This window comes from Molothrus ater, chromosome 3 (genome assembly GCF_012460135.2).
Source record: "Molothrus ater isolate BHLD 08-10-18 breed brown headed cowbird chromosome 3, BPBGC_Mater_1.1, whole genome shotgun sequence".
NCBI classification, from domain to species: Eukaryota; Metazoa; Chordata; class Aves; order Passeriformes; family Icteridae; genus Molothrus; species Molothrus ater.
In genome coordinates this window covers 105,116,711-105,130,911 of record NC_050480.2, presented here as the reverse complement: position 1 = coordinate 105,130,911, position 14,201 = coordinate 105,116,711, and the positions used below count along the sequence as shown (strand labels likewise).

Here is a 14,201-nt window from a genome sequence, read left to right as displayed (position 1 = left end):
GCTATATATTTAAAGCCATTCATTATTAATTCTATAAGCATTAATTAAAATTGTAGTGGTGGGGATTACTAGGAAACTTGTAACTGTTTAAACTTAGGCTCATCAACTGAAATAAAGAAAAAAGGGAAACAAAGAAGACTTGTCTACTACCACTCAATAATTCTGTCAAATTATGATAATATGTGTGTTTCTACACCCTTTATCCATACTGTGAAGCAAACAATCCTGTTGAACTTATAAATACACTTAAGAAATAATAAATGAAGATTAACAAGAAACATGTTTTCCATTCTAGCTCCATAGATATTCACCAGCAAAGAAGTATCAGACTGCTTAATTAATTTGAAAAACCACGGACAAAATTTAAGACTGCTTTGAAAACTCACTGTGCTGAAGAAAAGCAGCTTGGGGTTAAATCCAGGTACATTCATAACCAGTAGAAGATAACAGAAGTAGATTGAAGTCAGAGAGCAATGCATAAGAACCAGTAATAATGGAGATGATACATCCCCTTCATGTAGCCTGCATGACATTATAAAAGGCTCAGGTCTCAAGGAACAAATTTGAATTATGAATTTTTATGCAGCGGTAGATACCTATTTTCTTATTCATATCTTCCTCAGCAATATCTTCTTATAATACACTGTGTATGCAGTTTTAAGAACTTACAGACCACTCACAATGTCTGTGCAACTGTATTGTGTGGCCCAAGTTTGGTAATGAGGGGGGGAATACACGGTTAGGCTTCTGTGAGAAGCTGCCAGAAGCTTCCCCTGTGTCTGACAGATCCTGTGCCAGCTGAGGCAGACCCACCACTGGCCAAGGCTGAGCCTGTCAGTGTTGATGGTAGCACCTCTGATAACAGATTTAAGAAGGCAGAAAAAACCTGAGCAAAAGCAACTGCAGCTGGAGAGAGGACTGAGAACATGAGGGAAAAAGCTCTGAAGATGCCAACATCAGTGAAGAAAGAGGGAGAGGAGGTGCTCCATGCACTGGAGCAGAGATTGCCTGGCAGCCCGTGATGCAGACTGTGGTGAGACCAGCTATCCCCCTGCAACCCAAAAAGGTCCACAGTGGAGCAGCACAAGGAGGAACCCGCACCAGAGCAGCTGGATGTCCAGAGGAGCCTGTGACCCTGTGGGAAGCCCAATTGGAGCAGGTTTGCTGGAAGGACTTGTGGTCTCATTGAGGGTCCCACACCGAAGCAGTGTAAAAGGCACTCATGCTGGAGCATTTAATGAAGAACTACAGACCTGGAAAGTCTCACCTTGTAGAAGTTTATGGAGCTCTGTCTCATGTGGGAGGGACCACATGATGGAGCAGATGATGGGTGTGAGGAATCCAACCCCAGAGAAGGAAGGAGCAGCAGAGACAATGTGTGATGAACTGGCTGCAGCCCACATTCCCTGTTCCCCTGCACAACTGGCAGGAGGAGGGAATCAAGTTCAGCACAGAAAGAAGGCAGCAATGGGGGGAAGGTGTTTTAGGATTTGGTTTTATAGCTCATTATTCTACTCTGATTTTGACTGGTAATAAGTTGAACTAATTTTTCCCCAAGTGAGTCTGATTTGCCTGTGACAGTAATTGCTGAGTGATCTCTCCCTGTCCTTATCTCAATCCACAATCCTTTTGTTACAATTTCTCTGCCCTGTCCAGCCAAGAAGGGGACTGATAGAGTGACTTCAGTGGGCACCTGATATCGAGCCAAGGTCGGTCCCTCCTCCCGGTGACTTTTAAATGAAGTATTAAAATCGATGGGAACAAGATGGCTGTAAAGAATTACAGCTCATTTCAATAACAGCACCTCCAACGCACTGACTTTTGCTAGCATTGCAGTTGCAGCATGCATGATATCATTACTTTGTAATCACGGGCAATAGAGATTTGGAATGTTTTCTGAGGAACCTGCATTATTGTCACATAATAACATTGATTTAGGATTTTTCTCCCTGTGTTGGTTACAGTGACATCTGCAGAGAGCAGTTAGTTTTGAATGCTTGATACTCTCATCACAGCAAAGATTAATACTGATACAAGGACATCTGCCAGGTTCATTTTACAATCTCAACAGAAAATGATTTTTTTTTTGTAAGACGGTGATTTAATAAGTTTTCCATTGTCAAAGTAAAGACAAGGTTATTTTAATTACTAATCTATTTCTTTTCTGAATCTGAAGTACTCTTCAAGTAACTAAAATTCATGGGTCATATATTAGCATTAATGTTTAGTTGTTAAAAAGAAAAAAAAAGAGTAAATTCAATAGTCCCCAAATTGTAATGCATTTGCAGACAATAAGTCAAGTCAATAATACCAGACAGTAATTCAAGACAATAATACCAGCTGGCAGTACTCAGTGACCATAAACTTGGGTCTTGTAAGTACCCACTGTTCTCCAGGTGAACAACACTGGTTTGACTCCAAATGCAATATTGCTTGGTTAACAGACACGTGAAGTGAGGAGTACAGTGGTGAATTAACTCCTGTAAATTTCCAGGGTGTTTTGCAAACTCAAGATCAGATATGTTTCTCGCTTCTCAGATTCTACAAAATTGAACCTACTTGACTGAAACCTTTTTTCTCAGATTTGAATTAGAACTTCTCATGTAGCTATGCCAGAAGGATTTCATGCAAAAGATGGAGAAATACTATTTACACCTTTTTATTGGACATGCAAGAAGCATAGCAGTCAAATGGACAAGACAGTGAACAGTAGATTTACATAGTAATGAATACTGAAATGCTGCCAAAAATCTGGTATAACACAGAAGAGAATAAGCAAAGGATTGTTTAAGATGTGGACATCAAACGCCATATGTCTTCCAAAAAAATTCATACATACTGAAGAAAATGAGAACAATTTTTTTCCTGAGGCACATATTAAGTCTACATTATGGCATCTGCATTTGACAAAATTAATTCCATGCAATGTCTGACATTTCTAGTCCACTAAATATCTTGCAGATAATACCTTTATTGAAAAGCATCACATTACACATATATAGAGTGTATATATATATATACACATATACAACTGAGGACATAAGCCACTTATTTCAAGAGCTTGCTTCAAAAATTATAAGACTGAATAAGTGGAAAAGCTCTAGAGGCCCACACTGAGGTAGACACATGGTTTGGCAAGAATTACTTGTGCAGGGGATGGATGAGCTGCTAAAGTGCACTGAGGGCTGAAGGCCACGGACACCCACATCCAGGAAAGCCCGAGGAACTGACACAGGAGGACAAAGTCTTATGAGGAGAGGCTGAGGGAGCTGGGGTTGTTGAGCCTGGAGAAAAGGAGGCTCGGGAGGAATCTTACTGCTCTCTACAACTGCCTGAAAGGAGGGTGCAGTCAGGTGGGGATCAGCTTCTTCCCCCAGACAACCAGCCACAGGGCAAGAGGACAGTCTTAAGCTGTGCCAGGGCAGGTTTAGTTTGGACAATAGGAAAAAATTCTACGCAGAAACGGTGATTAGACACTAGAATGGGCTGCTCAGGGAAGTGAAAAGGCACCGTCCATGGAGATGTGCAAGACTGGACGTGTCACCTGGCGGCATGCTTTAGGTTACAAGGTGGCTGGTGTTCGGTCATAGATTGAACTCGGTACCGATTACGTCTTTATCAACATAATTGATTCTGTGAAATACTGCTGGGCGCTGCCCCCACGGCATATTCCTATTCCACGCCGGGCATAACTGGGGCGGGCGGCCGGGCTCAGCAGCCGCGGCAGCTCGGCGAGACGCGTTTGTCGCCACAGAGAACGCTGCGGAGGCGCGGCCTGTAGCCGACGTAGGCCTGAGCGCGGCGCCGGCTCGGCGGAGCGCGGAGACCCGGGCAGGCGCCAGCGGAGGCCAGCGGAGGCCGGGGTTACCAGGACAGCCCCGCCGGGGGCACCGGGACAGCCCCGCCGCGGGCCGCGCCGAACACGGCCCCGCCCGCCCGGCGTACGGCAGTGTCGCGCCGCGCCGGCTCTTGGCGGCAGCGGAACCGGCGGGCCGTAAGGCAGGTGCGCGGCGGGCGGGGGTCGGGCGGGCGCGGCGTGGGGGCCGCGGGGAGGCCCCGGGCTGGCGCTGCTCTGCGCCAACGCCGGTGCGGAGCTGCGATCCCGCAGCCCGGTGGGGAGTGGGACCGCCGGGACCGGCCCGCCCAGGCGCGGAGGGGCGTCCCGCCGCCGCTGCGCGGGTCTCTGCCCGCAGCCCTCGGGGCAGGGGCGTCGCTGCGCTGGTGGCGGGGCGCGGGTTTCGGGGCAGCCGGGCCACGGGGTTCGGGACAGCCGCTGGCCGGTGCCACGCGTTGCCTCCGGCGGGCAGGGCAGGCAGCGGGGCCGGGGCTGGCAGCGGGGCCGGGGCTGGCGGAGCACTCGCTGTGCCCCAGCCCCGGCGCGCACCGCGGCGGGTGATGCCAGGCCGCTGCTGAAGGCCCGGGTGCCGTGGGCTCCCCCCCTGCATGCCGGGCTCTGCTTCTCGGAACGGCTTTGCTGATGGGAGTGGTCAAGTGGGAAACGCACCGCTGTCGAATGTGCTTTCAGTACTTACTAGTGGTATTAATAAATGTAGAGAACCAGAAGTGAAGAATGAAAAAAGCATGTGGTCACGTAGAGTATTTTTGCCTTTCGGGTACTGCTTCATTTTGGTTGGTAGTGGTAAACTGACAGATTTGCTTATAAAACACTTGACAGTCTTGTAGAGACCTAAGGCTTACACTTCAGGTGCTTCAGGAGTGTGTATCATATTGGAATTCAAATAATACTTTTGCTTAAAAACTTCTATGAGTTCTGAATGTAGGTTTTGTTGTTGTTCTTAAAATACTAACATTGATGTAGACTCTTTAAGTCTTATGGCTTTTTGAACAATTGACTGTAAGGTAGTTCTGTTGAAGTGAAACCAGTAAATGTAATTTCTGCAGAGAAGAAATCTAATAGTCACGATTAGTTACTTTCCAGAAGATAGAATTGATTTGAGTCTAGCCAATGACTAGGAAAAAATATTGGAAGTTTCAGAGACAGTGCAGCAAGAGTTACGTATGTTCACATGGTAGGTTACAGAACTAAGTTTTTAGGAGGAAGGAAACCAAGCCAGCTGTGAGGTCAGATGCAAACTGTCCTTCATCTAAAGAAGGCATTGATGATAACAGTGAGGTGGTGTGTCTTGATTAAAGACAAGCTGCTTTTCAGCAGATGCTGTAGTAAAATGATTTCCTTTGGATCTTTCTTCTGGCCAGAGGAGAGTAAACTTGCATCATCTTGGAATTATATGTGTAGATATTTGGAGGAAGTCTCATCACATTTATATGGGAGTACAGACCAACTCCCAGCTAGGTCCTTTATGCATTGTATAAAGGCCTATATATACTATTGTATGCATAGTTTACATGTTAGACCTCAGTTTTCTCTAAAAGCTAGCTTGGCCTTTGGAAGAGTTTAGGTCACGACTTCCACTGAATCTGAGAGAAGGCAAGAAATAGTCAAATGACAGTGTTTTATTCTGACAGTTCTGTGTTTACAGAACTTGCTTTGAAGCTAAACCTGAAGCTCCTGGAGCAGGTCTGGTGGAAGGCTATGAAGATGATTAAAGGACTGACACATCTCTTTTACGAAGAGTGGCTGGGAGAGTTGGGCCTGTTCAACGTCAGGAAGAGACAAGTGAGAGGAGACCTCATAAAAGTGTATAACTGTCTGAAGAGAGGGCGTCAAGAGGATGGATCAAGGCTCTTTTTGGTGGTGCCAAGCACTAGGACAAGAGACAATGGGGAGATGTTCATGCACAGGAAGTTCTGCTGGTACATAAGGAAGAATTGTGTAGATGATTGACAATTGGAACAAGTTGCCCTGAGAGGTTGTGGAGTCTCCTTCACTGGAGATACTCAGGAACTGTCTGCACTGTGCCTTGTGCTTTAGGATGGACCTGCTTGAGCAGAGAGGTTGAATCAGATGATCCACTGTGGTCCCTTTCAGCCTTACCCGTTCTGTGATTATGTGATCAAGATGATTGTAATTTGGCCTCTAAAGTAGTTGCAGTCCCTTTCTTCTCAGTCTAATTTTCAGTTTTTATTGAGTAGTGTTAGTTCTGTTTTCAGGAAGAACATTTATAGTTGAAAAATAATTTTTTACAGAGTTAACAGAAAACTCATCTTTCATAAAAGGCTGGTGTATATTTCTGCAGGTCCTGTTTACCTACAGTGCTTTCTCTGAAAAAGTTATCCTTTATGAATACTAAACCGGAGCTCAGGCTGATCCGTGTTATTCTTGCATGTTTCCTTCCTCTTCTGTTACAGGAGCTGGTTACAAGTAGTTACAGGAGCTGCTAATGGGGTGTGGAGGTGGTTGGGGGAAGGAAAGACACATGTTGTGTTTCTCTGGTTAGTTATAAAGTTAAGTTTATTTGGAAGCTGTTAAAGGTGGGATTAATTCTAGCTCATATGGGTGTTTTGAGTGCTGAACAGGTTTCTTTTCTCCCTCCTACAAAATTTCCCCATAGAAAATTGAAGCCCTCATTACTCTAAATAACAGCTTACTGTTTTCCTGGTAAATTGTTTGTAGTAACAATTGTTGAAGTTAGTGTTGAGCACTTTCTAGCCTACACATTTTCTTATACTGAATTATGCTTTAATGTTTGAAGAGAGAACTGTGACCAAAATCTACTCTCTAGTTCAGATAAACTTAACTAATCAAAAGCAATTTAGCAAATTATCTATAATGTGTAGCTGGATGTTAGAAATATAACAGCTGATGTCTGAACCAAAAAGAGAAAGAAACAAGGGTAAGACCCAGAAACAGACTGAGACACATTAGACTCCTAAATCCCAAACTGTAATCCTCAGAATCTCTGTTATTTTACCCTGTAGCTCTGTTTTCAAAGATGTTTGTCTAGTGTCTCTCATGTAGCAGCCACTAGGAGGTGCTTAGGTGATCTGCTGAAAAAAAAGGGAAGACGAATCCAATTATACCTTCACTTTCATAGTATCTTTAGTAATCCATGATTTAAATGAATGATTATCGCCTTCTAAGCTGTTGAGTTCAGAGGCTGCCAGGGTATTTGATGTCCATTAATTCATCTAGGCATACTTTTAGTCTTTTTGGCATCTTGTGGCAATGAATTCCCAAATTCAATTATGTTCTTTGCAGGAAAGGCATTCTACTTGGTATTATTCTCACCTTAAACTATTAAGTTTTGTCATGTACCTCCGTATTCTTACATTATGGGCAATAGTCAGTCATTGTGTATTTAGCCCTTCTTGCTTTTTAAATACCTCATCACATCACAGAAAGGAGCAATTTTGTGTTTATTGCAAGCACAACTCATAAGAAAATGCACAGTCAGGGCATTCTTTATGCTCATCTCTCTCTGAGGAATTTGATCGCCTCTGTTTGAGCAATGCCAGTGTGAGCACATTCCTATACCGGGTCTAGGAGTTAACTTCTGTCACAGTAGAAGTGCTTGAGATTTGTGGGTTAAACAGTGTTGATAGCACTGCAATGTTTTGGCTGCTCCTGGCCCGCACAACTTCAAAGCTTTCTTCCACCCTCCTGGCCCATCAGTAGGTAGGGGGGTGGGCAAGAGGCTGTGTAAGGACACAGCTTGGACAGTAGACCAGACTGGCCAGTGGGATGTGCTGTACTGTGTGTATTGTCATGCTCAGAAATAAAAGCACAGGTAGAGGTAGAAGAAAGGGTGGGTTTTTTGCTTTCAAGATGTCTGGTTTTTGGAGATTAGTAAACTGGAGCTTGTGGCATTGGTCACCCTGTGGGATGTGGTGAGCATTTTCTTCCTTCACTTGGGGGTTATTTTTCTTTTTCTTCATCTGTTAAACTGTATCTCAACCCTGTAAGTTTTTTTTTCCCTTTCTTCTTCCTATTTTCTCCCCTGTCCCACTACTTGTTCAGTTGTTCAGCTACTACTGAACAAGTAGTAGCATGGCTGCTGGCCAGGGTCAAGCCACCCCAACACTGCACAAACACCTAAAAACGTGATTGAAGGAAACAAGACAAATAGCAGCACCCTATGGTTCTGTGGTAATGGTGCTCACTGAATTAACCAGTGTTGTGAAAGATCCGTATTCTGGGTGTTTCTTGAGCTTATTCTAGATGTAGATATTCCTCTTGAAGTTGTGCATGACTGTGTATAGTTCAAGAAAAATCCATGAGACTGGACTGAAGCCAAGAAAGAGTTAGGCTTCGGTAGCAATGTGGACTGTTTGAATATTGCAGAAAGGGCAGTTGGTGTTCTCAGTCTTCTATTCACTACATAAACTTGTGGACTAGAGTTTGGTGGCCAAACTCTTGCTGAGTCCAGCTCTGAGATGCGAAATAAAACTCTTGTTCTTTTTCTGTGTCATTAAATCTAGTGGGTGCTGGAGAAAAATAACTTTAAAAGGAAGGTGCAGAATGTTTTACCTAGTTGATATTTTAGGGATAGAAAAGTTACTGTCTCTCCCCTTTCATTGTATGTGGAATTTATGGATATAAATTATATTCTTCTTTAGACTTTACTGTTCTAAAGCATAAGCTTACTCTGAGCCATCTGTTACTCTTTTTTGTCCAAAGGCATGTTGGATGTTTGGCCTAAAAAATAGACTGAATCTGATATTACAGGCCTGCATCTTAAACAGAAATAGGTCTTACAGCAAGAATAGATGATTGTGGAATGATAGGTTGGTGATTGAAGCATTTGTCAGGTGAACTGTGGAGCAAATTTCAGTTTTCCAGCTGTAAACTGGCTTCTGAGAGGTTGTCAGAATAAGTAGATGACTTTGTACAGTTGTGACATCCTTGTTTGTATTCAAATACTCTGTAAACCATACAGCCATTTAAACAATTGCTCCTTTCTTTGAAACTAGTGAGGACTGCTGAACTGTGTCACTCAGTGAGTTTCTGTTTGGAAACTGGATTCTGATGAATTTGTTCAAGAAATGGGAAGGCATTGTTCTTAGCTGCTGCTCTGAGGGGGAGCAAGTGTTCAAAAAACAAGTAGACGTGGCACTTCATGATACGTTTTAGTGAGCATGGTGGTATTTGGTCAAAGGTTGGACTTGATGATCCTGGAAGTATTTCCAGCCTTAATGATTCCATTTTTCTAATGTGTCCTCTCCTTGAGGGATTCAGGAAGAGTAAAGAGGATCTCTGAAAGTCGTCTCTTCTGTTTCTCATAAGAAATTTATTACTTGTGGTGAGTTGACCCCAGCCAGTAGCCAAATGCCCCCCCTCGCCTCTCACTAACTCATTCCCTTTGGCTGTGAAATGGGGAGAAAATAGCAGATGTTCAACAGTTTCTTGGGAAGACAAACCCCATGAGTGTGGATGTGTGTCTTTATTCCCCACATACCTTGCTTCTCCTTTCCCAGAGCTTTTACTGTTGAGCGTGACATCATATGGTACACATCTATGTTGCTTCCAAAACATGAATATAAATAAAGTGCTTGATTGTAATTTTTCCTTTAGGGTGGCATTTTTTTATGCCACCCTAAAAGTGGCATAAAAGTTGATTCTGTAAGTCTGAACAGGCATCCTATGTGCCATGCTAAATACTCATAATAATTGTTAAAAGGCTTTTGACTGTTCAGTGGGAGATTTTTGTATAATATGTACATATGTATCAGCTTACACTGCAATTTTCTAAAATATTTTAAGAATTTTTACATATATTTTAGCAGAATATGACTATTACTCGAGAAATGCAGCCATTTAAAAATGTACAGCTGGAAAAACCCTGTTTTAACCTCCTCAAATCACTAGAGACTTAATGGGGCTATTTTCCTTTTTATTATATCTGCCAGGAATAGTATTATTCCTCAATTGGTGTTCCCCTCATTTTTATGTGATAAGCAGACACGTTTGCAAGCTCTGAAAAGATGGTTTGGGATTTCCTCACTGTAGGAAATTGTACAGGTGTTCTTCCCAAAATATCCTCTTGCACATATATGACCAGCACTATAGACAGCCCAGGAAGGATCAGAGCATTTGTTAGTTTTGATTCTAATTTGCACTTTTAACATTGCAGCTGCCTTTTTTTAAGTTCTAATTCTCAACTGCAGTAATGATGAATTATCAATTAGAAAGCTGTTACTTGCTAGTCATCAAATAGCTGGTGTGCTGTTTGAAGTGCCTGTGTGGCATGTGAGCTCTGAAGAGAAGACAAGGGATCCTGCCTTTAATAAAATTACTTTATGTGACTATGTATCTATCCAATAGTTGAATCTTGCTTAAATGTATTTTTAATTAACTTATTTTTTTTTCTTTGTAGAAGAGTCTCTGCCTTGAAGTAGGCATGTTTTCAGGCTGTAGGGGTATACTTATTATGCAAGGCAGAACTTGAATTAATTTTTTGGCATAAATTTTAGGCTGAAATTTTGACTTTTTTCACCCCTGTATCCTACCAATATTAAGTAAGATTTAAGCTAAATCAAGAGGACAGTGGTCTGGCTTGGGACAGCTTATTGTGTGTCTGTTACAACCTTGGGTTTCTTTACAATTCTCTTTGTGGAGGAGGAGGTGGTATTGCCTCCAGGCAGCAGGAGGAAGTTCTGAAGGGAAAGGCATCCCCAAAAGGTGTGATTTTGATAGGTTGATTTTTGGGATTCTCTGTGCATCTCCACTACGTTAGGTCAGTGAGGTGCCTTATGAATGTGCCTCTGTCTGCTTTTCTGATAGGAAATACCAACTTGTAACTTTTTAACCACTGAGCTGGACTGAACCTTTAGTGTGCTGTGACAAGGATCCAGTAGGGATAAAAGCACTGCTAGACCATGAGTGGTTTATTTATATGGACATACCTTTGGAAAAGTTGTTATATATGCTGACAGAGACTTTTAGGAGGAGTGTTAGAAAGACCAAGGGGTAGTGTAGTGTATTCAGAATTAAAACATGTTTTAGAGGAATTATGGATAAAATACACAGCTTTTGGGTCCCTGTGTATTATTGGAAAGATATAAACTAGAGTTTTCTGCAAACTCTGTCATGGCTTTCTTACTCCTTCCCACCTCAAAAATTATGACAGGTATCAAATAACATACTGAATGATAGAAAAAGCAGAAAGGACATATTTTAGAAAAGCTTATAAACATTATATAAAAATTAAATGAATGCAAAAATCCAAATATTGCAAAACATAGCAAACACTTAAAATTGCACAATACACTTGCATTATTTTAATTAAATTGATGCATTTGTGTGGACATTGACATCTGGTTCTTATTTTATGTAATGAGTCATTTTCTACTTCAACCATTGGTAAAAAGTCTGACTCAAAAGCTGCTGGAAATAGGATGACTTTATTTATAGCTGATAGTTTGGGAAACATTTTGTTTAGTGACAGAGTTGGCCAGAATCTGTGTTTCTTTTGAAGGCCATTTTCCTACTTTTAGTGCATGACGATTAAATTAATTTTCTTGTCTATTACTAGAAGGGCTGTAGAATCTACAGCCTCTTTCTTAACTGGTCTAAAACTCAGCATATTTCTGTTCTGAAAAATAATTCTGTAGTTTAGGTACTTGCAGGTTTTCTGTTTCAGATTACCAGCATTACCATTGTTACCATTGTTACCAGTTGTATTGATAAAATTGCTTAACACAAAAAAAAATTATTATTTTCTCTAAATGAGAAATCCTGCTTCAGTGCTTTCATAGAATAATTGTTCTGTAAGATTAAATGTGAATCTTGGCATAAGTTGCGCTGTGCTTACACAGCTACTGTGTGTTGTCTGCAAGATGCAAAGACTTTATTAGCCATAATTAATTACTAAAATCCTCGAGAAGGAATCTCAGTGTTTGGCAAGATAATTAATTCAGAACTGACATCCTCCTGTCTTTGCAGGTAGTATGAGCATTGCTAATGACTTTGCTGTAAAGGAAGCGTATGACTTCATGGTTAATAAGAAGTAAGACAGCAATCCTACTCATACCACCTCTCTTTTTTTGATTTGAGTAATAATGTACAGGCTGGGTCAAAAGGATCAGCGTACCTGGCTTAGCTTTTATTATATTGCACTTGAGATCCTTTGTAAATGCTGAAATAGTTATATTTTTCTCAAAAGAGGTGTTAAGTGTTTCCTTCAGAATCATTTGGGAGAATGCTCCAGATACAAAATGATCCAATACCCACCTTGAGGCTTATTGAAACCCTATTTTGAAGGAAATCAGCGTTAATTATGAAGGATAATATGGTGTTGAGTGGCTAATAAGCATCCAGTTATTTAGAACTGGAGGATAATGCAGTATTTGAGGCATTTGTTTAGTTGTCTGTAAATATGGTAAGTGATTTGAGTGCTTGAGCACATCTGTGAGACTTTAAAACCTTGTAATGGTGAGTAGTTCACACTGGGGGCTTTATCCTTGTATGCACTTGCTGTTCACTACAGGAGCATGTTACAGAGACTTTTTTTTACTACCCTCTGAACAAGTTCTCCAGCATGCTCTTAGCCCAGCAGCCCAGCAATTCTGCAGTTGCATGTTATGCATGTATTGTTATAGCACTTACATTTGCTGAAGTGCATTCCACAGCCTTGCAGCCATCCTCAGTGATATGCAATGTGTGTTACCTAGCTGTCATTAACTGAAAACTTTTTTCTTTCACTTACCTATTAGTTTTCTTCCTCCCTTTCCTTCCTTTGACCACCTACATCCCTATTTACCTTCCATATGTCTCTTCCTTTAGTGACAAGCCTTTCTAGAACAGAGTAAGATGAAGCCCCTGAGGTTGTTTTCAACCTCTTTTGATGGCACAGTGTGTAACAAAGGCACAGAGAGCCCCCTGTTAAACTTAAAGCAAAACTAAAAAAGTAACATCTCCACCATCCCCATCTTGTATTTGTGGCTTATCCCTAGTGTTTAAATGAGCATTCATGTTACATATGTTGAAGTTGGAAATTTGCTTATAGTACATCTCCACATGTAAGGCAAGTCTCGAAGTTTCTGTTGCTTGGGATACAGTTTATCTCTCGCTGCCGGGAACTTAAAAGTTAAGGCCATGATGTTTAGAACTACAGACATTTTTTGGTTTAACAACTGAATTACATTTCATGTTCTTGGAAAAGGAAGATGAGTTATTCTGAAGAAAGGATTGTTTTAATTTTTTTTCTTTTTTAACAACAGCAATCCTCAGTAACTATCTCAAAGTACATGTAAAATGAACACATTATTGAGCCAAGCCACATGTTTGGCATCATCCCAGAACAGTATCAGGCATAATCACAGGAAATGGTTCTCCAGCTGATGCAAGCAGGCACAGTATTAGGCAGCTGGCAATCGCATGTGCGTGGTTAAGATTATGAAAAAATGTGGAAAGGGTTAATACTGGATTGAATGAATGACTTGTAATTCCATTATTTGATTTTCTAGGGTTTTTTGTTTGTTTAGTGACTTCTGTAATTAAGATGCTGAAATTGTCTTTTATGTGATCAATGGCACACAGAGGCACTGTTGTGCCTCCTTGTTATGCTGAGGCACTTGTCTGAATTTTGGTATTCGCTGAGGAGAATATTGTGTGTCAGGAAGCCACTGTTTCTTCCTGAGTACATATTCCTTAATCTTGTCATCGCCCTTTTAAAGATTGACCCAGTCTTGACTGGAGATCAGTAATATTTGACCCAGACAACTTGAGAGAATGCTGGGTTGATGTCTGGGCCTTTTGTAGAAAGTGAGATGTCTGAAAGCGTACGGTTGGTACTACATGGGACAGCACTGTTTGTAAAGGTGCAAAATACAAAGGCTGAAAATACTATTGTTTCAGTGTCATGCTTTCGCCTGCTATTTCTGATTAATGTCCCAGACATTCTTAAACCACTGTTATTCCTGGCTAACAACTTTGATGTTAGATGTATTTGTACTGTTGACATCAAACATGCTTGGATAAGAAATTTTATTGAATCTAATAAAAATGTTCTCAGAGGTCCAAAATAGCTTTTTTATCGAATGATTTAATTTTTTTCTTTAAAGTGTTTTCTTTAGAACATTTTTCCTTTGATGTATATGTTTTAAAAAGGATCTATATGGAGAAGAATATGTTGTTTGGTTTTTTTAAAATATTGAGTCTTATTTGTAAATAAAATATCAAGTTTACCTTTGTGTTAAGGAAGTTGTTGAAGTTAATTGTAGCTATTCCAAAATGCATTCACGTCAGTAAAATTTAATGTTTGGGGGTTTATATTTAGTCTTCTTACACAGTAGCGTAAAGTAAAATATTGTATGTGTCGATAAATGGTCTCACTGTTTGA

At 41.2% G+C, this 14,201-nt stretch overlaps 1 protein-coding gene across 1 annotated transcript in view; it reads left to right on the top strand.

The window, feature by feature from the left end:
* Positions 1 to 3,801: 3,801 nt before the first annotated feature.
* Positions 3,802 to 14,201, top strand: part of ASCC3 (activating signal cointegrator 1 complex subunit 3) — a 251,823-nt gene continuing 241,423 nt past the window's right edge. Inside the window, exon 1 of the mRNA XM_036380163.2 lies at positions 3,802 to 4,003. The gene's annotated coding sequence lies outside the window, so the exon portion shown is untranslated. The remainder of the gene's footprint in view (positions 4,004 to 14,201) is intronic.